At 41.4% G+C, this 23,793-nt stretch overlaps 1 protein-coding gene across 6 annotated transcripts in view; it reads left to right on the top strand.

The window, feature by feature from the left end:
* Positions 1-1,188: 1,188 nt before the first annotated feature.
* Positions 1,189-23,793, top strand: part of myo9aa (myosin IXAa) — a 124,938-nt gene continuing 102,333 nt past the window's right edge. For all 6 annotated transcript variants that reach the window (XM_034107044.1, XM_034107062.1, XM_034107069.1 and 3 more), the window contains exon 1: positions 1,189-1,503. The gene's annotated coding sequence lies outside the window, so the exon portion shown is untranslated. The remainder of the gene's footprint in view (positions 1,504-23,793) is intronic.

The raw sequence follows: 23,793 nt of genomic DNA, 5'->3' as shown, positions 1-23,793 counted from the left end.
AGTTTACAGTTATATGATACAAAATACACCAACACATGTACAACATAACACATCTACCGTCACCAGAAATAATAAATACACTCAAAATACACGCTAAAATGTGTTTAAACCATCATTTAAAATCAAGTGGTGCAGTGTGTGTACCTCGCTACCGAGTCATTTAGTGCTTACTTCCTTCCTGTTGTTTCGCTACGTCCGTGGAACGACAACTTTCTTTTTATAAATAGAAACTACAAACTTCCAGTAAAAATACAAGCAACATATTACATTCACTTATAAAAAAAGGAGGGGACGCAAAAGGATATTTTTACCCATAATGATTCTGTATACATTTTAGTGATAGTAGCCTAAATTATGAAACAGATCCTTAATTCTTTATTTTTCCCCAAATTTACTTTTATGTAGCCTATACAGAATGTTCAAAGAATAAAAACTGTTTTGATTTTGCTAAGCCATCTGTTCCACCTGAATGTTAAAATATATATCAATAATCATATGTTTCCATTATAATTACAAATGTTCTTTAGACACAAAACTTTAGAACACATGTTTTTGTGTCAACATTTATTTTTGTTGATATTAACATTGTATATGAATTTCAAACTTTTGACTCTTTTCTTTAAAAGGAAAAGTATGATTTAAACTTGTCTATTTCTGAGAAATAATAAATCCTAAGTATGGTGTAAAAATAAAAATAAAAATATCAAGAAAGATTTTGGGGGAACTACCCACTTGTTTTTTTTTTACTTTTGTTCTTTGTTGGTCTTATATAGCCTATGCCTGGTGATTCCATATATAATTCTACATATTCGCTAATTGATTTCTTCAGTTTTTGGTAAGGTTTATTGATAAATGATACTCTTTAATATGTGTTTAATTCAACATTAAAAAGGCTGCACTCCATTCATGAGAAGTATACACTTCTTCGCACTTAAAGTTGAGAGTTTAGAAAACTGATTAGTCACCTATTTCCCAATAATTGTGTTTTTACCATAGACTGTATATATAAAGGTTTTTACATAAAAGTTTTCCGATTATGACGAACAGGGAAGTTGCAATTCCCCCATGTGGCCACTACGTTCAAATCCCCTCAGCCCGGTAAACTGTTTGGGTCTGTCCTCCCTCTACTTTTTAACCCCGCCCAGGAGCAGCGTGACCGCGCACTACCGCGCGCCCCCGGAGCGGCCGCACTGATTAGCAAAGCAAAGTGTAGTTTCCAGAGCCCGTCAGCGAGCTGCGAAGGACTGCGTTCTAATTACATTTTACAACAGCGGACACGCACGGATAAAATAGCGCTCGGAGTGGAGGTACATTTCGAGGAGTTGTTCGGAGTCGAGCGGCGGGAGAGAGAAGGATACACATGAATTCAGTGGGAATGCGGGGAATTAAATAGATACTTAGGCATTTTGTGGCTACAAGTGTGTGTGGCTCTGCAACCCATACTGAGAGCAGACGGAAAACTTACGTCCCACTTAGGACTGACTTCAGCGTTCACGTCTGGAGGTAAGAGTGTGATGTTTAGTAGTTATCGTGTGTGTGTGTGTGTGTGTGTGTGTGTGTGTGTGTGTGTGTGTGTGTGTGTGTGTGTGTGTGTGTGTGTGTGTGTGTGTGTGTGTGTGTGTGTGTGTGTGTGTGTGTGTGTGTGTGTGTGTGTGTGTGTGTGTGTGTGTGTGTGTGTGTGTGTGTGTGTGTGTGTGTGTGTGTGTGTGTGTGTGTGTGTGTGTGTGTGTGTGTGTGTGTGTGTGTGTGTGTGTGTGTGTGTGTGTGTGTGTGTGTGTGTGTGTGTGTGTGTGTGTGTGTGTGTGTGTGTGTGTGTGTGTGTGTGTGTGTGTGTGTGTGTGTGTGTGGCCCCCCGCAGTGGAAGAGGGGCTTTGGGGCTGCAAGCAACCAATGATTCAAGAAACTTGTTCCTTTAATCTTCACGCATTTGCAGGATGGTTGTCTACGCTTTTAGGTCTGTATGGGCTCAGTTGGTGTTTCTGTTGAATGAATAGTCACACACAGAAATGTTTGTTTGTGTTACTAGGCTATGTGTGTGGTGTGAAAGCTTGACACAAGTTTGAGTTGCAGCTTATTGTCATGTCATCTACAGACTGCCTGAGTCTAGACCTACATATCTGAAGCCACCAAAATGTTCCTTTGGAAACGTGACACCTTGTAAAAATGATGAATCATGGTTCTTGTTTGGTTTTTGTTGCCAAGGATTACACATCAGTTAGCATCAATATGATTGTGATGTGTCAGTTGTTGCCAACAGGTTTATTTTCAACGTCAGACCTTGTGAAGAGGGCTACATTAAAAGATAAAACGAGACATAGAAAATGCAGACATAAAGGATGAATGAAAATCATGGATGATGCAGCATAAATGAAAGGACAGTATTCTGTTTTCATGTTAGTAATGGGATGAAGTTCAGGTTAAATGTTTGTCTGCAGTAGGGTGGGGTAAATGTCTGAATGTATTATTTAGTGGAGGTCATAGAGTATATAATGCAGAGGAGGCAATAAAGACTGCAGTTACATGGAGGTCTAATGGGTTGAGGAAGCTGCTGAATCATGGAGAAGGCTCTGAGCAGTGGACTGAGTTGCCTTCATGACTGCAAACTGACAACCCCATGTACATTATATTTCTGTGCAAGATGACTTTGTCACTTTAGTATTCCCTTGAGGCTTTGGCCTATATTGTGTCTGTGCTGATCATTCTGAGTTTATAGTTGTAGTTTCTGAGGATCTTTTGGGATATGTTGTTCCTTTTTATTATAGAGTTGTCAGTTGAGTGTTGACAGGAAGATGAGAGTGTACCATGCAACAAAGCTTTCCAAGCTGGACCCGAACTGGGGACCTTGCAATTCATGGTCAGTAACTCGTAAACCATGCAAATGCTCCTCGTAATCTTCCATCTCTGTGTCTATGTGAGAATTATATAATATAGGGTTTTATACCAGTTTTTCATGTCCGATCCCGCAACCTTGTATCGTCTCGTCATCTTTTTCTTCTTTTCAAACTAAGCTTTTAATTATACAATAATGAATGCACCTTGTTTAGCTATCTTAAAAACATAACTCTCAAACTCTGAAATAAATACACATCTCCCTTAAAGGAAGACATGCGTACCCACAACAGATATGTCCTATTAGTGCTCTTTTTTGTATTCAAACCTTTTCACACATATCTTTTAAGTCCACAACTAACAACACAATTAACCGCATTTATTTATTGATTTGATCAAAAGTTCTCTAAAACTAAGTTTGTTCACTTATGGTGCATTTTCAATACAGCGCGGAGTTCGCTTTATGCGTGCCGAGCCGTGCGGGGCCCGTTTTTGGTTGCGTTTCCACTCTTCATGTACCGGCTAGCGGGTACTATTTCACAGTTTTTCTGGCCCCATAAAATCGAGGTTCTTTCCGGGCCAACAACCAGAGTCGGGCTGAGCATGCTAAACTAGAGCGAATCGCTGGCAAGGGGGCTACAACTACAACAAGATGAACATATTTGACCGTGATTTAATTGTAATACACGTTTCAAAATGATGCTGAAGTAACAACATACTGATACCGGTTAGTAAAAACCATGAATTAATGCTTTGACAAGTCTGTAGACAAACGACAGGCGAAAAACCTTTTAAAATGCGTGTTGTCTAAATCAGTGATTCACAAATGGGGGTACGTGGACCCCTATGGGTACGTTGGGGTACTGCAGGGGGTATGTGAGATAAACAAAACAAAATGGTTAGAGGAAAATATTCCTAGAACCACCAAGGGAGTCCTCATATAAACATGTCAAATGTGTGTATTGTATTTTATAGTTTTTCATAATATATCATTTTGTTCACTAGTTTGTTAAACATATTTACTTCAATTGAAAAACTCCTTGGAATAATCTGTTTACATTTTTTTTCGTAGTGTTCTTTTTTTTTTCATGCATACAGATGAAAATATCCTTAGTTTGTTGTAATTCATGCATGAAGGAGTTAATAAATCACACACTGATGGAACTATATTGTAATTATTTATATCGGGTTTTTCTATCAAAAATGTTCGGGGTCGGTCAGGGGGTACTTGCTACTAGCTAGGTAGCTAACTTGATCCAGCCAGCCACTCCTGGTCCTTTCATCTGACGTTAGCTCTTATATTTAGTGGAGTAAAACCATTGTGACATCACTTACGCAACTCTGGGATTTGTAGTCTTTCTAGTTGCGTATTTTTCATAGTCTTATATTTAAACAGTTTTAAGACAAACTGACTTTTTTGACATGGAAATTATTTTTTAAGATTGACAAACATCATATGTGTAATTCGTGGCACAATTCAAACGGGATCGAAAGATAAGTTTTCTCTCCCCATTGACTTCAATACATAATTTTTCCGAAATAAGGTTCCATGGGGCGGAAGTAGAAGGGCAGGACTTCGCCTCTCTATACTACCCCAGTTCCTAAACTGTAATGGAAATGCGCCATAAAGTGAGCCAGTCCTAAAAAGGTCTAACGAGGCCTAGCCATACTGAGCGAGGCCGAGCGAGGCCGTGTAGTGGAAATGCGCCATTAGAGCCTACAAAACACCACTTTAAAATGCTGTGAAGCAGTGTTCACCATTTTGAGCCAGTATCAGACCAACATTGAGTATTGAACTAGCACATCCCCAACATAATACCTTTATGTATTAATGACAGTATTTCTGAGAATACTAGGGCTACATATCAACCTCTCATGGGGTTTTCCCTTGCCCACATTTGGTCTTTAGCATTTTTTAAAACCTATTGTGGTTTTCGCTTTAGATCAAAATCCCTCTATCCTTTCATATCAGCAAAATTATACATAAAATGACTTTAATTCAAGTAGCTGTGAAGTTCCCCTGAGAGCTGGTCTTGCCCTCAGATCAGCACAGGTGATGAGGGTAAAGTGGGCCTGTCCTGCAGGAATGTGAGGTCTGAGAAGACACAGCTGCCCTGAGCATGAGAGGCGGACCAGGCCGAGACTCCGGCAACTGGTCCCTGTCGACATCTGACACCCCACAGGCCCCCTCTGTCTGCTATTTCTAAAAGACTGGCCTCAGTTTGTATCACATCAGGGTCTCTCTGTGTCGGGCCATATCAGCGACACCACCTGAAAAACCAAAGCTGTGCCTGGGAAGATTGAAAGCTCAGTCTTGAAGCTTTGCAGTAGTAGATCTGCCCAGCTGCTGAAGATTTTGTGGCTATGAACATTTAGCAAAATGTTCAGTTTTTCAGCTTCACTTCAGTCGGTGTTCCTCTCAGTGTAACAATTTATGATTCAGGTTCCGTCCCCTTGTACATCACGTCCTGTCTGTGTGGCCTTACATTTGTCCTGTACTTGAAGTTTACCTCAAGTTCATACACATTCATGTCTGTCACTTTGAATCTATGGCCATTGCCTGCACTTCCTATAAATCATTCAACAGTAAAGATGGTGGATTTAATGCAAATATGACTTTAGTAAGACTCCCAAGTGGCATGTTTTATAACCTTTCTGTCATTGATTCAGTTATATGTCCTCTCTGAAAAAAGGACGCCTTCTCTGTGTTTGAGTGTGTCATAAATATACTGCAGCACATTTGAAATGCAGACCGGCAGCACGATGGCAGAAAGAGTGAAACCACCACTCTGCAGTTTTAAACCCTCCTGTCATAAGATATTTATCAGCAGTAAAATAACTCTTTATATATAGCCTCGCATTCTTTTGACAATGAAATATGTCTTTGGGTTTTTGCAAATAACTGTACAGATATCCAAATTAGAATGAGGTTAAGAAAGTTATGGCTGCTATGACTACAGCAATACATTTCTATTCTTTATGATCAGAATATCAGCTTTCACTTCCATTTGACATTCATCATCATGTTGGGATCATCTCTGATGTTCTCCTCAAACATTCTGTTTTGCTCTCTTTATAATTGAGGTAACAACCTGCTCTGTGATGCCTTGTTGTACATCCCCAGCAGCTCATGTGAGCTCCTGTGAGCAAAGAGACTCTAACACAATCTGAAAATAATAATGACCCCTTCATCTGCCCCTGAGGTGTTACCTGCTGAACTGAACCGCAGCTTGTGTTTTGGGGGGGAGCACAGGAGTCACGTGGTCCAGGCTCACATGATCGGGATGTCCTGAAAAATATTGCGTCTGCATGATGGGATTGTGTGGTGTAAGTGATTGGCATGCCCATGAAGTCATTAAAGAGGAACCTGCTTGTGTTGCACTGAGCAAAGCTCCCCTTTCTTTAGTAGGCCATTATACGAGGCAGGCTTTGGCCTCAAAGGCTCAGCTTCCCTGCGTTTTGCATTGCCCCTCATTACCTCACTGCTGCTAACAGTAGCTGGAGTGAGATGGAGAGAAGAAAGTGCGTTGTGTTCCTCTTAACAATTTAGTTTGTTACGTGAGCTTAACTTGTGCTTTTTTTTAATGATTCCTTTTAACGTAGGAAACGGATTTTTTTTTAAACAGGAGGGATTTGTTTGCGAGCTCATTTTGTGTTGCCGCCAAGCTTTTGTTTTGGACAGAGATACAAGCCTTCAAAGTCTTGTTTTGTTTAGAGTTCGCTGACCTTTTTAAAACCTACATGTTTTAAATAACTATGTGATTCTATGATTGTAAATGACTTTCTTAATTAAATGATTGTGTTATATCTGTAAATGTGGATCTGGTTAATGGCTTGAATGGTCATGTAAAATCTGATAATCACTGTAAGAGGAATGTTCTTATTTTTTAACTTATTAGGTATTTTCAGGTAAAATAACAGAACAATCCAGATACCAGTTCCCATGTTACTGTAGTGTTTTGGGAGGGGAGCTCTGAAAACTAAAGTTGTGATTTGCAGAATGTGTGTGACACAGCTGTGACAATAGCTCCTGACCCCCTGCAGCCTCATGGTACAGACAGGACAGGGCCTTTGGTAATCCCTAGGCATGTGCTGTTGTGTAATGGTACACAATACTGCCCGTTTGCAGAGCAGTGCTGCTACAGCTTTAACCATCAGTCAAACGTGTTATTGACTTGTTGAAGTCTTCATATGGTAGCATTGCATTGGCCTTAAAGTATATCTTTGTCATCAGAAAGTCGTCATTTGCATTTAACCTTACAGTGCTATTGTTTTTATTTTCCTGCTTAACAACCACTCAGAGCTTTGTATGATATGACATTTGATTTCAGGGGTAAATAGCAACGATCAGCAGTGTGAGAAAAAGATTTTAGAGAGTACTTGTCCATGGACAAGTGAGTTTGGCAATTTACTTGTCCGAATACATTTTCACTTGTCCAGAATGAACAAAAATGTGGGGCCACTGGAATCTTCTTCTTCGCCATCGTATTTTACATTTTCCCACGGTTTTTACGACACCGCTAACGTAAGTGAGCGGTAAGATTTTACTGCATCACACATAGGGTTGGGTATCGTTTGGATTTTAACGATTCCGGTTCTGCTTTTCGATTCCGGTTATTTTTGTTTCTCGATTCCGGTTCTTTGAGAGGGTAAATAAGTCCCATGACAAACTGGGAGAAAAATATATTTATGAAAACATTAAGTCAAATCTGTATTCCTATTTACAAATCACTTCATACTTTTTAATTTCTTTCGGTTATTGAATACAATTATATAAAAATAATCTCTGCATTGTTTAGTTAGTTCTAAGTGGTGCAGTTTGAGAATGTACAGTTGGCCCAGTGTCCTTTGATGTTACACTGCAACCTGCCTGTGAGACAGAGTCCAACCACACATGTCCAACACATAGGACATAACCTAATAATAATAATAATGACACATTAGATGTATAGCCTAGAGGCTTAGCGCTTTTCTACAACTCAAAGACGCTTGCACGCTACACATGTCCTGCAATCAGGGCCGCTATTATTAATAGAAGTTGTTTATTTGCATTAATTATGTTTTAATCTTTTTGAGAATAGTATTTGGCAGGAAATGCAGACGTATTCACCTGTAAACGCATACTGAACGACATACATGCACAACCATTTACCTCACTGCATAAAAAAGTGTTAATAATAATAACAAACAGGAATTATATTTATATTATTATATTAGCCTACTTTGTTTCGAGAAGAAAAGAAAAAAAGTTCACTCCTGTCGGTTGGGGGGGGGGGGGGGCCTCATCTCACAATGTCACTTGGGGCCCCAAGTTTGCCAGGGGCGGCCCTGCCTGCAATACACATGCTGCAGCTGCCCAGCTGCTCACTGTTTGTAAAAGTAAATAAATAGTATTTTCATTTCAATAATGTACTTTCTATACCCTGCTTCATAAACAATACTGACATCCCTGTGCTCCTCCGAGTCTGGGGGTCCGGGGATGTGAGGACAGCGCGAGGACACAGACAGAGAGGCTGCTTTACTTCATAAAGGAAATGGCATCAATATTAACAACATAGGAGTTAAAACGCTTAATAACCTTCATTATGTGTTAGAGAAAGAACATAAGAAAGTTTGACAAAGATTAGGCTGTTAAACGGGCAGCGGATCCGCTGTGTGTAGAAAGAGAGAGAGAGAGACGCTGAGCTGCACCGCGCAGCGATCAGTTGATACGGAGCATAGAGAGAGAGAGCTGCGGTCCGCGGGGCTCAGCCTCGCCTCCTGTCCTCACAACTCTTATTAATCCCGGTACCGGACAATTGTTATTTGTTCCCGCCCCCGTCTAACTGTACAGAAAGCGGCGAGATGCATTTCCTTAGGAATCGACAAGCAGAACCGAAATAACATTTCTAAACGAACAATGGCGGACACGTACAATTTGCGAATGAGTTCTGCCTTTTGTAAACTGAATGTATCAATAATTTGTCAATAAATCAGGCCGAAAAGCGTCACTTGTCTGCCGGACAAGTCAATTGAAAGATCTACTTGTCCGATATTGTAAATAACACGTCCCGGACGGTGGGACGTGTACTTTTTCGCACACTGAATTCAGTTAAAAGTGGACTTTGTTTTCTTCACATTTGGACAAACTGGGTGCATAATACAGAACATTGTTATGATGATTTAGTACGTTTCAAGATGATATCATTTTGATTTTAAAGGCAAGAAAAAACATTGGAGGTAACGCGGCTTTATCTTAAAGTTAACATCCATTGACGTTAAGACTGTCTATTAAAAGAGAGACAAGGGAATGTGCCTGCTAGAAAAGATGAATATTAGGAGTGCATTTTGAATTACTGTCAAGGCTGTAAACAGTGAAACGCAGAGAAATATGTATTAAAACTGTTCTAAAAAGACATAAGATTGCTGTGTCATTTTAAAAAGTGCGAAGCGGACCAGAAAGGACAGATAAGTTAGCGTTGTGTCTCTACAGTACGCTGCCTCTTGTCTTTGAGGAATTCTGTCAGTTTACAGTAGTCTGTGCTCTGTCAGTGAGGCGAGAGGGAGGAAGAGGCAGATAGTTGTGGCTAACTGACAACAACCAGGCTATGATAAGCTGGATTTCAAATGCTGTCTGAGACATGCTCACTGCGAGCTGGAATGCTTCCCCTGTCTAATCCATAATGAAGTTATCAGTTTAGATAATGAGCAGATTACATTGGCTGCCAAGTCTGCAGAATAGTGGTGGATTAAAATATTTAGGTTTATTAAGAAAATGTTGGAAATGTATTTGGTTTCAGCTGTTCCCCAGCTGCCACAATAACCTTGTGTCAATCTCGACCCCTTTTTTATTTGTTTAGGAGGCTAAAAGTGTCTAAAATATATTTAATGGACAGGATCATTTTCTCAAAGGAAGTATTAAGGTCTGATAGTAGTTTTAATTTCATTTTTTTTTATATTTTACGAAAACTTCAGCATCAGATTTGCCGGGAGGAAGTTGATCATACAATGTGTTTTTTGTCTTTTAATTATTTGAATATCTCAATATTTTCAATGCAGATTTTAATAAAATGTTGTGGAGAGTCAACCTTTTATGTCAAATAACAAGTGACATGTCATTGAAGACCTGTACCCAGGCACAGATCCTTGTGTTTTGGAACTAATCTCTTATCAATGATAGATAACATTTCTGTAATTGTACCAGGAAATTATTCACATTACTTTAAAAAACCTCTAGCCCAAGGCTTGACAGTATGACGTTGTGGTCTGTAAAATGACTACATTGTAGCTGAAAATAAGATTGTACAGCTTTGGTTGAAGGTTGTGAGTGCTGAACAAACAGAGCCTTATATAGTCTTACAGGAATAGTTGTTTGATCATTAAAAACCATGTCATAACCTTCCTCATAAGAGAAGGGTTCCTGGAGGCTTCACTTAACTCTGAAGCCGTGTTGTTCGACCATGTTCACTTTAGGGCCTCTGTCCTTTGCCTTTGGCTCCCACCTGCCTTCATCCCGAGTACCACTGATGCTATTCAGAGGGGGCATTCACTGCAGTGACTTAGTAGTCTGGTTGAAAGATTATGGTCAGAGACCTTAGAGTCGATTAGAAGGACCCTTTTGTCTCCACAAGGTCCGAGTCCTCCACTCAGCCTGAAAAGAGTCCACTTAACACTAAAGAAGTCTCAGCTTAGCAAATAGCTTTGCAAATAGCTTTGCTCTACATGTGCCACTGGCTGAGCTGCACTACAGAGCAGGTCAGCTTTGAGAGGACACTCAAATGCTAACTGTAAGGAGTTTTCCTCCTAATCCCAAGTTTGATGGGACTGAGAGTTGGAGCCAGAAGGAGCTTAATATTAAGAGTTCAGATGGAGGGCTGACTGTTCTGACCTTCTGAAGTATTGCTTTGAGGGGGAGTTGACTACGAAGTGTTGTTCTTGATGCTATAAATTCTACGTGGTCTCTGTTGGTGAAATAAGAATGAAGGCTCTGTAGACTGTTGGGGAAAATATATATATATAATCAAACATTACTGTTACTGTATAAATTAGGAAATAATTCAACAATATTCGCTGCCAATAACTTTTAATATATAGAAATGTGCTGATTTTCTTAGTTCTATGTCATCGTCCATATCTATGATTTGAGTGCTATATGGATGGACAAATGACAACATGTTGGAACATGTCACCTCACTTAATGGCACATTTTGATGGGCATTTATAACTATCAGTATCCATAAACAACTTTTGGGCAAAAGGAAAGATTTGAGTAATGGAATAATAGCAGTGCAACCACTTAATCTACTCTAGAACATTTTTGTATGATGTTAAGCTTTTCCCATTATCACAGTTCCAATATGAAGAAAATGAAGCATTTCTCGGACTAAAGGGAGGAATAGGTGATACATATTTAAAGTCTAGTGTCTCCTCCCAGAATAACACATGAAAATCAGATGATTGCGAGGATGGAAGTTTCCTATAACCAAGAAAGCCTAGTTTGTTTCTTTTTGACCACCAAATGCAGCTCTCCACATCCTTGGGTGAGCAGAAAAACCATGAGGTCATAACATTATAAGAAGCCTCCGCAGAGACTCCCTGCCAACAGCTTCCATCATGTCTTTCAAACCGGAAAAACCAAACTTGCCTTATCATCACACTGCAGCTCTTACTGTCTCTCTCTGACTGCAGCACAGGATCACATTTCAAAAAGCCTGCGGTCTGCTGAAGGCAGAGAGAGAGCAGTCGTCCCCCATCCTCAGCGAGAGCCACCGAAACGCTGCCCTGTAATTACAGGTCATGTTTTTTTCCTAATACACTAAACAGATGTGCTTAAAATTATGCTTAACATTCAGACCCCGAGTTAGACATGATGACATGTCATTACTATCAGCTGGTGGAGACGTATTTCTGAGGCCTACATGACTTGTGATCCTAGAGGTGCTTATTGTATTCTCTAAAACTTCAATCAATTTCATCATCACAATAAAAGACACATTTTGCAGAAAAAGCCGTCAACAGAAACAAAAATTAAACAAAAATGTAAGTTATATAAATATATATTTTTAAATAGAATGACTTTTACTCTTTATCAAAATCCGGTTAGGGTTGCTAAGTAGGTATAGACATACAAGAAGATTTTGCTTTGGTGTATAATTGTGCATATGTAAACACAATAAAACAAATGTACGTACAAAATAAGAGCAAACGTTGCAAATGCAAAGAAATGTTAAATAAACTATAAAAAAAGAAGAAGCAAAACCAAAAAGGAATACAAGTCTTAAGTGAACATCATTAATTTAAAAATATAGTTGCATTGGAACAACTGAGCTGGAAACAAAATTGCATAAACCATAGAAGTAATTTGATATGTTGGAAAGACTTGGTCTAAAGTTACATTTTAAAAGGACGCATTGAAATGAATTGGACAGCTTACTGTATCAGGAGGTTGTCAGATTGTGTGCGATGGGTACATACAATACATTCTGATTGGCTAATATGTCCTCCATTCACAACGCGAAATGACTGTAGCATTTTAAATGTTCCTTTGATCACTGGTGCCCACTCATGTATCACATGATTCATAGTGATGTCTTTGAAATATCTGCTCTCGATGTAGGTGGCCTCAAGGTAGAAATCTTCCCTCCAAATCGTTATGCAATGCTTAACAAAAGAAAGCATTTGGCAGCTAATTTGATCAAACACACTGCAGCTAATTGACCATGAAGATGATGAGTCCTTGTACAAAAACATATCCTTGTACAAAAGATGATATAAGAGTTTCAACCTTAGGGTTCAAACTCTTATATCATCTTTTGTCTGTCTCTATGAATGCTTGACCACTTCCCAGGTATTCACAATAAGAAACGGTGATGATCTCTGCACGTTAGAGGACGTGTGTTCATCGTTGTGAGGTTGCAGGCATCTTGGCACTGCGACTGTGTGAGCAGCTACAGTCATTACCGCTCGTCTCCACTCAGCTATGAAAGACGAGATGAGTCCTTTTGGCTCTTGCAGCCTCGCTTGGTCTGAGTTTGTGATTGCAGACAAACCCAACCCCTATTACCTGTTCTGTACGTATAGATCACTTCATACACACATTGATGTTCACACAGCTTCCCTGCTGGTTGGTGTTTTGCATGTTGAATGTTTTCTGGAGGAAACATGTCAGTGTCCTGCTGCTCCTCAGCGCAATCTTCCCCCAGGCCAGGGCCGCCTGAATGGGTCCGTTTGGCCCAACAGACTTCCTTTCTGAGTGGGAAATGGAGTGTGCGTAATCTGGTTCAATGATACCTCCTAGTCCCGCACAGTCTTCCTCTCCTTCTCCACCCTCCTCTTCTTTTATCTACCCTCTCTTCCGATGCTGCTTCATAATACCTCAGTAACTTCTGCCTACATTTGTACCAGTTTGCTTAATTGATACTAAACTTTTTAGTATTGACCAACAGGTTTTGAGACCGGTGGACCCTTGAAAGTGAGACCAAGAAATAATAACCAAGCAAGACATTTCAAAGTTGAAAAATAAACATGTCCCTTCTTTTTGGTGGAAAAACACATATTTGATGACTCTGTAACCCTAATTCTTCATTTATAGTTGGTCAAATACGCCATTACTGATATCTGCATTTGGCTTCAATTGGCTGATATATCGGTAGGACTTCCTAGTGCCTTTAACATTACGAGAAACCATTTATGATGTTTTATTTCCTTTAACATTATTCTCAGAGTCTGATTAAACAACCATGAACTTTAGATGAATCATATTGTTACCAAGGCGTATGACCGAGTTCCCAGGGAGTTACTGTGGGAGGTGCTACGGGAGTATGGGGTGAGGGGGTCTCTACTCAGGGCCATCCAATCTCTGTACTCCCAAAGCGAGAGCTGTGTCCGGGTCCTCGGCAGTAAGTCGGACCCATTTCCGGTGAGGGTTGGCCTCCGCCAGGGCTGCGCTTTGTCACCAATCCTGTTTGTAATATACATGGATCGGATTTCGAGGCGTAGTCGTGGTGGAGGGGGTCTGCAGTTCGGTGGACTAAGGATTGCACCACTGCTTTTTGCAGATGATGTGGTTCTAATGGCTTCATCGGTCTGCGACCTTCAGCACTCACTGGATCGGTTCGCAACCGAGTGTGAAGCGGCTGGGATGAGGATCAGCACCTCCAAATCTGAGGCCATGGTTCTCAGCAGGAAACCGATGGACTGTCCACTCCAAGTAGGGAATGAGTCCTTACCCCAAGTGAAGGAGTTCAAGTATCTTGGGGTCTTGTTCTCGAGTGAGGGAACAATGGAGCGTGAGATTGGCCGGAGAATCGGAGCAGCGGGAGCGGTACTGCAGTCGCTTTACCGCACAGTTGTGACGAAAAGAGAGCTGAGCCAGAAGGCAAAGCTCTCTGTCTACCGGGCCATTTTCGTTCCTACCCTCACCTATGGTCATGAAGGATGGGTCATGACCGAAAGAACGAGATCGCGGATACAAGCGGCCGAGATGGGTTTCCTCCGCCGGGTGGCTGGTGTCTCCCTTAGAGATAAGGTGAGAAGTTCGGTCATCAGGGAGGGACTCGGAGTTGAGCCGCTCCTCCTTCCCGTCGAAAGGAGCCAGTTGAGGTGGTTCGGGCACCTAGTTAGGATGCCACCTGGGCGCCTCCCTAGGGAGGTGTTCCAGGCACGTCCAGCTGGGAAGAGACCAAGGGGTAGACCTAGGACCAGGAGGAGGGATTATATCTCTTCGCTGGCCTGGGAGCGCCTTGGGATCCCCCAGTCAGAGCTGGTTGATGTCGCCAGGGAAAAGAAAGTTTGGGGCTCTCTGCTGGAACTGCTACCCCCGCGACACGACCACGGATAAGCGGGAGAAGATGGATGGATGGATATTGTTACCAAAGTTCACATTTACTTGGGATCAAAGCCCCCCTTTATTTAAATGTTTCTATTCCACACACTGAAAACACGGCGTAAAAACCGCCTGTATGGATTGAATGGACCGTCTGGTTATGTTTCAAGGAAATAGAAGTCATGATTTACATTTCTGGAACCATATCAGAGCGAAACATTAAAGTTAAACACTTAATTCCTCTTTAAAACAACAGATGTTTATGATGTGCCTTCCATTTGCCGTCCTTTTTTATTGCGGGGCGGTGTATTTTTCCAATTCCACTGGCCAAAAGTAGACCGTGCAGCGTCATATTGATATTTCCAGAGTCTGAAAGGAAAAACAAATTTTTCCGCTCTCTAAAACAATACAATTTAAATGTGAGGTCAGTCAAAGAGCAACGGCCTTGTTTTAGACTCAACAGTTTACGTTGTCGTTCAGCAGTCTAACATTACATGATATACACATTTCTCCAATTACAGTAGCTTAATCAGACTCTAATTCAGGCAATGATAGAGTATGAGTAAAGGGAGACACAGGAAAACTGCACACACACTATTCCCCATAAAACAGCAATACATCTGTGAAGATTAATGACGAGAAGTGTTTTTCATGCTTACCAGATTTATTCGGAAAACAACTTTTCTCTTTCTATAATTATGAGATGTATCATGCTCTTGTTCTGTTACGTGCTGAAGCTTTTCATTACAATCACAAGTGGTTTCCTTGAAGCACACTATACAAGATTAGCTTCTGATAGCAGTGAACCAAGCATTAGGTCACATTTCTTTACGTTTTTGGGCTTTAAATAACATTTGGTTTACTCGAGCATTGTCAGTCTTTATATATCTTGCTTTGTGCAAGTGTTATCTTCGTTATTTGGTTGGATAAATATAATTTTATGATATTCAAGAGACTTAGCTGAGAGATCTTACTTTAGAAGTGCGTAATCTAAATAAAGTCTGGGTTGAGCAAAAAAGACGAGTATTTTCGAGCAAGACGGCAGCAGACAGAGGGTGTTTCTCAATATCGAGGACGCTTGCTTGGTAGCACATGTCTTCCGAGTCACTTGTTTCAGAAGCGAGGTAAGAATCCTTCCTAGCCTCCGAAAATGAAGAATTGTGGAACAGGCTAACAGGTGTGCGTCATATGCGAGGCCCCGCCTTAAATGGAGCACGATTTCCTTCACAGATTTGGAAATTGGTTCGTGTGCAAAGCATTGTGGAGTCTAAACATGTGCAGCCTCAACATTTCCCGCAACAAAGTACGCCGGCCTCGGTAGAACTCCAAGTATCCTGGACATTGGAACAGTCCCTCGGCGGGACTCGATGACGTAGTATCCTTTAAATAGTGGCTCTGGAGCAGCTTTCCTCGCAATTGAGAAACAAACAGAGTCGGAGACGGGCAACTGGTTTAGAAGATGTGTTTCAGGATCAGCTGAAATGGACGTATCCTCCGTTGCGTCTGCACCCTAGAAACAGGAAAAACTGTATGAAACCATCCTCAAAGCTCGAAAAACATATTGCAGCTGGATAATTGCTTTGTTTGGGTGTTGGTTTATGATGAAATTGTGTCCTAATTACAGGATTTTACTTTAAGGTTGTAAGCAAGACCAACGTGTACCCTGTGGAGTCGGCAATCCTGTCACACCCGTTTTGTTATTATGTTTCTATTATTTTTGTTCCAGGGGTTTCCACACATAGACTATACTTGGGGGGGCCATTTAGGTATTTTTTAAATTTATTTATTTTGTATAATATTTTATTTTATTTTTTTATTCGACGGTGACCACGACGCCATCTGCGATCGATTAACTTGTGGACAATGATCCCTCGCTCTACGCCTCCTGTACCCAGTCCCGTACTGGCCATCAGGAGGACCGGGGGGTTTCCCGATGGCCTGGCCTGTTAAGTGGCCTGCCTCACACAGGGTGACTGGCTGTCTACATGATGTGGCCTGCCGAGGAAGAGGAGGTGGGGGCCGCATGCGGCCCGCGGGCCGCCATTTGCCCATCCCTGCCCTAGAGGATATGAGGTCCAACCCCACTTAAAATCACATTGATAGGTTCCTAAATACATTTACCATTTTTATTTTTTTTAAATAGTAACCCATGTCCATATGTTTATTTGGGTAGTACCTGCCTGTACCTGTTCGCTCTGCCATCGTGTGAAGGGTCTGCTAACAAGCGATCAACAGAAAGATTAATGTTGTTGCACGTCACCTCAACCCTCCCCCCGCTACCACCACCCCCCCAAGTATATTTCAGATCTGTGGGAAACACTGTGTTCCCTAATGTTTACACTCAGAAGTGAGAGTGCTGCAGTTAAATATATACACATTTGTATTTGGCGCCGTTTCAATGTGGCTCAAGTTTGACTCCATTGTTTGCCTCCAAACTTGGCTGCATGTAAGGTCTTGAATGCCAATTTTATCCAAAACTCATTAGTCATATATGTGTCTCATGCAGAGTTTGTAATCAATGCTGCAAACAAATGCTTTTCATCAAGAAGTCAACTCAACAAACAACATCTATCTTACTTAACAAGAGACTTTAATGATCAATATGACATGGGCGTCTTTTACAAATAGAAATAGAAATGTCTCAACAATGCCATGATGGGGTTGTTATGGTGTTGTTATGTTGAAGCCCCGTGAACTACACTTCCTGTCTCACTCAAAGCTACTGTCATTGTCCTGGGAGTGGACACAGGAAGTGGAATTCTCCATGGCAACAACAGAGGAGTGGTGCAGTTGACTCCCACAGTGTCTAGTGCTCTTTTTTTGTAATAGAAACTCCCAAGTTGCATTGCATAGTCACCATTATTAACCTAAATGAATAATAATAGAAGTACACCGACATGTCCTCATTTCATCCAGCCTCTATCCCTTATTATCCTCCATTTGTCCATTAGCACTAATCTAACGGAGCTTTTTATTTAACCTTGCAACGGTTGGATTTAGAACATTTGTTACTATATTATTCTTCCAGCCCGATCTGTTAAAATACTGCGTCAGACAAAACAAGACACACGTTTTGGGTATTACAGCACATAACAGTAGCATGCAATGTTTTGCAACTTCTTTTAGCAATGTTGTCCTTGGAACTGCTGCCCTGTATTAATTTCCTTCCTCTGCTTTCTCGCTCCACTCTCTCTAGTCCACCTCAGGCAACAACAATGATAGGTCCTACACACCAAAGTTCGCCTATTTATTTAGCGCACACACACGGCACTTCCTCCAGTGTCATATTTTGGTGTGGGTGGAATGTGGAGGGAGTTGGTGTCGGCCCAGCGCTTCATTAAGAGTGACCGGCCACAGTTATCCTCTGCTGAGTGCACAGGCGGGCCGGAGAGGCCTTCAGTCATTTTTAATTATGGTGTGGACAGTGATTCCAGCGAGGACTTGTTCCAGCCAGGCTCACTGACTCTGGGGAACACACCTTCTGTAACCTTAAATACCTGCAGAAAAAAGGGGAACGCGTTGTAATTTACAATTTTTTTTTTCCATGAATCCAACTCGGTAAACATTTCCTTTCATCACCTAATTGGTTTCCTGGTTCCTGTAATAAGCTATGAAGCTATCCACATATCTTACCTATGTTTAAAATGCTGCAGTGATCTTAAACAATGAACTCAAACTGAAGCTAAATAAAGCAATACAGTACACATTTATTTCACCCACCAGAGGCCTGTACTACGAAGCCGGTTCAACATAACCTGATATGTTTGAGTTAGCCGGTTAGCTTAATCCAAAACATATGCGCTAGGGGTGTAACGGTATCCGTATTCGTCCCGTACCGTCACGGTTCGGACGTCACGGTTCGGCACACGCAGTCACACGGCGAATACGCCTTTTTTTTTACGAGTGGGAAAAAAGTCTGTCATTCAGGGCAGCATCCACTACACTATATATAATCCAGGGGGCGGTATTGCGCCTAAAAGCTGTTTGCCAGCCGCCCTTAAACAACAAGTGAAGAACAAGAAGAAACACAACAACAAAACGAACAAAATACAAGAAGAAGAAAAGTTAGTATGGCGATTTCAGATAACAGGAGCTAGAACCCACCTGCTTCTTTTAAATCAGCTGTGTGAGAACATTTCGGGTTCCCTGTGGACTACAATAACGATTAAGTGTGCGAGTGGTGGATCGGACGAGTGGTGGATCGGACAAGGACTGTGTGTCGCCGTTGTTCTACAGCGGTGCGGTATGCTAATGGAACACACGCCAAACATGCTAAATCATATCAGAAGGCATCACCCAGATTTGCCAATCACCGGAGCCCAGCAAAAGACAACAGCAGTTCAACAGCTGATCCCCGCTGTTTTTAAGAAGCCAATAGACATGAGAGCCGAGAGACCAAAATAAATAAATAATAGCTTTTGGCATATGTTTTTCAACGACTTTGCGCTCTTGAAACACTTTCTTATTATTTATGATGTCATATTTTCAAGACATTCTTTTTAGTTTTACAGCTTGATGAAACCTTTTTGTTTGACATCAGCCATTATAGATACTATGGCCATCTGAGTGTGTGTGGTGCTGTTTGTGGTTTGTTTTTAACTGTTTAATACAGTTAATTATTCAAAATGTCAGAGTTCTTTATTTTTAAACTGAAACTTGCAGTACTGTTCAAACATAAATAACAACAAACCTGGAATTATGCATTTGGGACTTTTTTTTGCTTTTTCTTGTTGTACCGAACCGTGACCTCCAAACCGAGGTACGAACCGAACTGTGACTTCTGTGAACCATTATGTCCCGTCCACACTACAGCGTCGACAACTCCAATCTGCCCATTCACTTTGAATGGGGTGACGTCACGTTGCCTCGCTTTTTCGCCGAACTGAATTGTGGGTAGCAGAGCGGTCCGTCTCCGCCGGAGACGGCGGAGTAGCCAGCGCCAGCCAATCAAATCCCGTTTCGGAAAATCTGACAGCTCAAGCCGTAGCCAATCAAACCGTGTCTAAGCTGGGAGAGATATCCCGCCGTTCATTTCTACATTTCAAAAAAAGTTGGAGGAGAAACTAACTAACTATCGCCGTAGCAAATCACCCGGTTTTGTATGACCAGGCCCTCTTCACCTACCGGGATACAAACCGGAGGAACCAGGCATGGAGGGAGGTGGCAGAGACAGTGGGGGAAACTGGTAGGTTTTCGCCTGTTTGGGGAGTTTATATATATATTGCTCCCATACAATCCCCGGGGTTTTTTGCTTTGTATGTCGGGGGCGGGAGATTCATGTGATTGGTTGTTGGTCGTGTTGCTTGAATAAAATCCCCAAGCTCCAGACACGCCCAGCTCCAAGCTTTTTTTGAAGCTGTAGTGTGGACGCTCCGTTACACCCCTAACGGCCCCTACACACGGCGGCGTGCGTTGCCGCTTCAACACTTCTGCCCATTCACTTTGAATGGGGTGACGTCACGATTCGCCGAACTGCATTGTGGGAGCAAAGCGTAGCTTCTCTCGAGGTGCTCGCTGCAAAAGTAGAGCAATGTTCTACTTTTGCCGCCTCGACGGAGGCGTCAGCCAATCAAATCCCTCGTATGTAAATCTGACAGTACAAGCACTAGTCAATCAAACCGGGTGTATGTTGGGAGAGCCAGACCGCAGTTATTTCCCATATGTCAACAAAGGGACATTATCGTGGCGGTAGGGAATCACCCGGTACTCTATGACCCGTCCCTCTTTACATACAGGGATACAAACCGGAGGAGCCAGGCATGGGGGGAGGTGGCAGAGACAGTGGGGGAAACTGGTAGGTTTTCGCTTGTTTGGGGAGTTTATATCCAGTGTACTTCGTTTGAATGGACAGCTAGCAAGCATAGACAGTATATTTAGCCAGCATGGATGTAGCATGAATGCTTTGCTTTGTATGTCCGGGGCGGGACATTCATGTGGTTGGTTGTTGGTCGGGTTGCTCGCGTTGACTCCCCAAGCTCAAGACACGCCCACCGCCAAGCGGCAACGCACGCCACCGTGTGTAGGGGCCATAATACGCGCTCTCGCTAAACGATCCTATGACACAGGTTATCAAGTGGATCGCTCAAGCCAGCAGTGTCCTATCTAGTTAGTTGCACGTTCACATGAAAGGGGTGGTATCTGGAGCATTCAACCAATCACAAACATGGAGAAGCGTACTGACAGCGCAGCGTCATACTTCCTGAATGAAAAGTCAACTATAATATTAGACATATGAAGAAGTTAAACTTTAAACATCCATGACTTAAACACTTTATCCAGGATAAAAGCCACAGAGCTGCACCTGCAAGGTGAATACAGCTGGTAACAGAAAAAGTGTTTGAATGCGTACATTAACAGGTTTATGATATCACTGCCACGACACGATCAACGATCAAGACACGATCTGACTTTAATTACATTTGTCTCGAGTGTTTCGTCAACTTCATGTGTTGCTTAAAATAATACTTCTGCATATGTGACACTGAGTGTTGCACGGCCAGATACGGCTCAAGAAGCTGACTCAGATAAGGAAATATATGATACATTATGATGTGATATGCCGCGGACTGTACTGATATGCCGCGGACTATACTGTTACTTATGTTGTGGCCGATATTTAAGTAAGCTTTCTTAACGCTAATGTTATAATAGTCAGATTGCTCTGAAGATGGGAGGTGATATTCTATTAATGTTCACGTTCACACAGTCTGTGATTTGTGCCGGCCGTCTTTCCTGCAACGGCAGTTTAAACTGTAGGCTATTTCCTTTCTCCTGTAATATGACTTGATCGCTTTAAACTCCGCACACTGAGCTCTGATTGGTCAGCAGGCAGTGTTTTCACTGAGAGTTGAGCTCTTAGCCTGCAACCTAACCTGCTCCGGAGCAGGTTAGCCGCTCGCTCAGCAAAAGTTGCCATGGAGATCTAGCCCGCTAAAAAGAGAACCAGCGTCGTAGGATTGGAAACCCAGAGTTTTCCCTGAAGTTAGCCGGCTAGGCGAAAATCCGGCTTCGTAGTACAGGCCTCTGGTATTCCTCAAGGCTATAGCTCCATAGGCACGGCACGTTTATTTATATTGCACCTTTCAACACAAGGCAATTTGTAAAAGTGCTTTACAAAAATGAAAGACATTAAGAGCATTAAGAAACATATTATAAACACTCATTTAAAAGCAAAGATATAAAATGGCATTTTAAAAACACAAATTTAAAAGCAAAGATAATAAAACATGAATAACAAAGGTACATGAATAAAAGTTACAGTGCGGGGTGAGATACACACACATCTGAAATGTTTAGGTCTGACTCTCAATCATTGCTAACTTTTTAGCAGAAATAGTTTTCTATGACCTCACTTTCTTTTACTTTCTTTTTTAACTCATCCTGTAGTTATTTCAAGTGTTTCATGCTAAACGAACCCCCCTTTGGAAAATTCTAATCTGACCCCATGGTACTGTACTTTTTTAGTTTTCGCCGAAACTATTCCTCTTTCTTAAATGCACATCAGTTAAGTGTATCGGTTCAGTGTACCTTGTCTTCCTAGGTAAAAACCTGTATGTAACCTATTTGCTTTACATTTTTGTTGATCATTTCAAAATTCAGTCTGTAAAATACTGTATAATATTTATACAACATCTGAAACCTAGTAGCATGGGCTGCAAGTGTAATATAAATGTTATCTTGGTTGTTGGGCTACAACCAAGTATTCGTTACATTATCGAATAAAACGTCAACTGTCCTGATGATAAATCAATTCACAGTTTAGTCAAATAGAGTCCAAAACCCAAAGACATTTATTTTATAATGTGATATTTAAAACAAGTCCTTACATTTTGACACACTGAATGTAGCAAATGTCGTGCTCTCCAGAAAGGTTTTATATAAATAATGAAATGTGTTTGGATTGAAAATGTGCTGATGAAGGGGAAATGTATCCTTACATCAGGTAGTCTCCCTTTTGTTTGCATTAAGGTGACCTGTGGTCAGAATGTAGGTGGGAAATGTTGGCTTTTGCTGTGGTTCCTGGACATCTTCTCATAATCTCTCAGCTCTGAGGGTACAACTGATAGCCAACATGGTGGAATAATCTGGTTGTTAGACAAATTGTTGAACATTATATACAGCTATGTCTTGGCCTGCAGCTAGGTTGTCTCAACGTATTTTTCACTCACTTTCCCACGGATCAGATTTCACTAACATCCTCTTTGCTCTGATTTTTTCTTCTTCTTCTGACTCTGACTCTGATTCTGACTCTGACTCTGACTCTGTCTCTTTTCTCACTCTTTGCTGGTGCTCTGAACGTTTCGGTCAGAGCTCATGTTCCACTTCCTACTCATTAGTAGTTAGAGAGAGACCTGAGAGCCGTGTGAGTGCACAACACAGGTAGTAAAGCATGTGAGACTGTATTGCACTGCAGGCCCTGAAACCATGTTACAGTCAGTGCATGAACAAATAAAAAGACAAGTCTTCCTTGTGGGCTTTAATTGTCAACAAACCTAGGAGGGATGCTCACTTCCAGTCCCTTAAAGCTTCCCCTACTCATATCTCTTTAATGGTTCATCAGAGTGGTACATCTAGCTGAGCTACAAATTAGGGCGTTATTGATGTTTTTATTTTCAGGTGATATTGCTCTAATTGTTTGAGGCTTGTCTTAAGAAGCTCTGTTTATTTGTCACTGTGAAATACTCGCTGTGTAGACACTTCCTGTGATATGAGGTCTGGTTATTTTTACACCATGAAAGAAATGCCCAAATTTGCCCAAATACTGTTTCTTTGGAGTGCTTTCAAACATTTGTAATTTTTGTTTTAAATTATAGGAAATGTTAATTTATCAATATTTTATTAAAAGAACAAAATAGATTCCTCTAAGAGTGCACAGAACTTACAGATCAGTTGTCATCATCACTTTAAAATATAATTTCAAGAAGGAGAGCTGCTTTTAAAGACTGTAAAGACTATACTCCGAGAAAGATATTCCCTTGTTGGCAAATCTACTGGTGCGGGGAAAAAAGCCCAGGTTCTGCAATGAGCGTATTCTATACATATGAGCTTTTAAAGAAGCATTAAGTGTAATTTTGAAATGTTAAAGACGCTGACTACAGCGTTGGCATCCTGCACTCCCCGTTTCCATTGACCGATATTAGCGTCAAACATGGTCATTCACC

The sequence above is a fragment of the Pseudochaenichthys georgianus genome, chromosome 3 (assembly GCF_902827115.2).
Source record: "Pseudochaenichthys georgianus chromosome 3, fPseGeo1.2, whole genome shotgun sequence".
Lineage (NCBI taxonomy): Eukaryota > Metazoa > Chordata > Actinopteri > Perciformes > Channichthyidae > Pseudochaenichthys > Pseudochaenichthys georgianus.
This window is presented reverse-complemented; position numbering and strand designations above follow the sequence as displayed.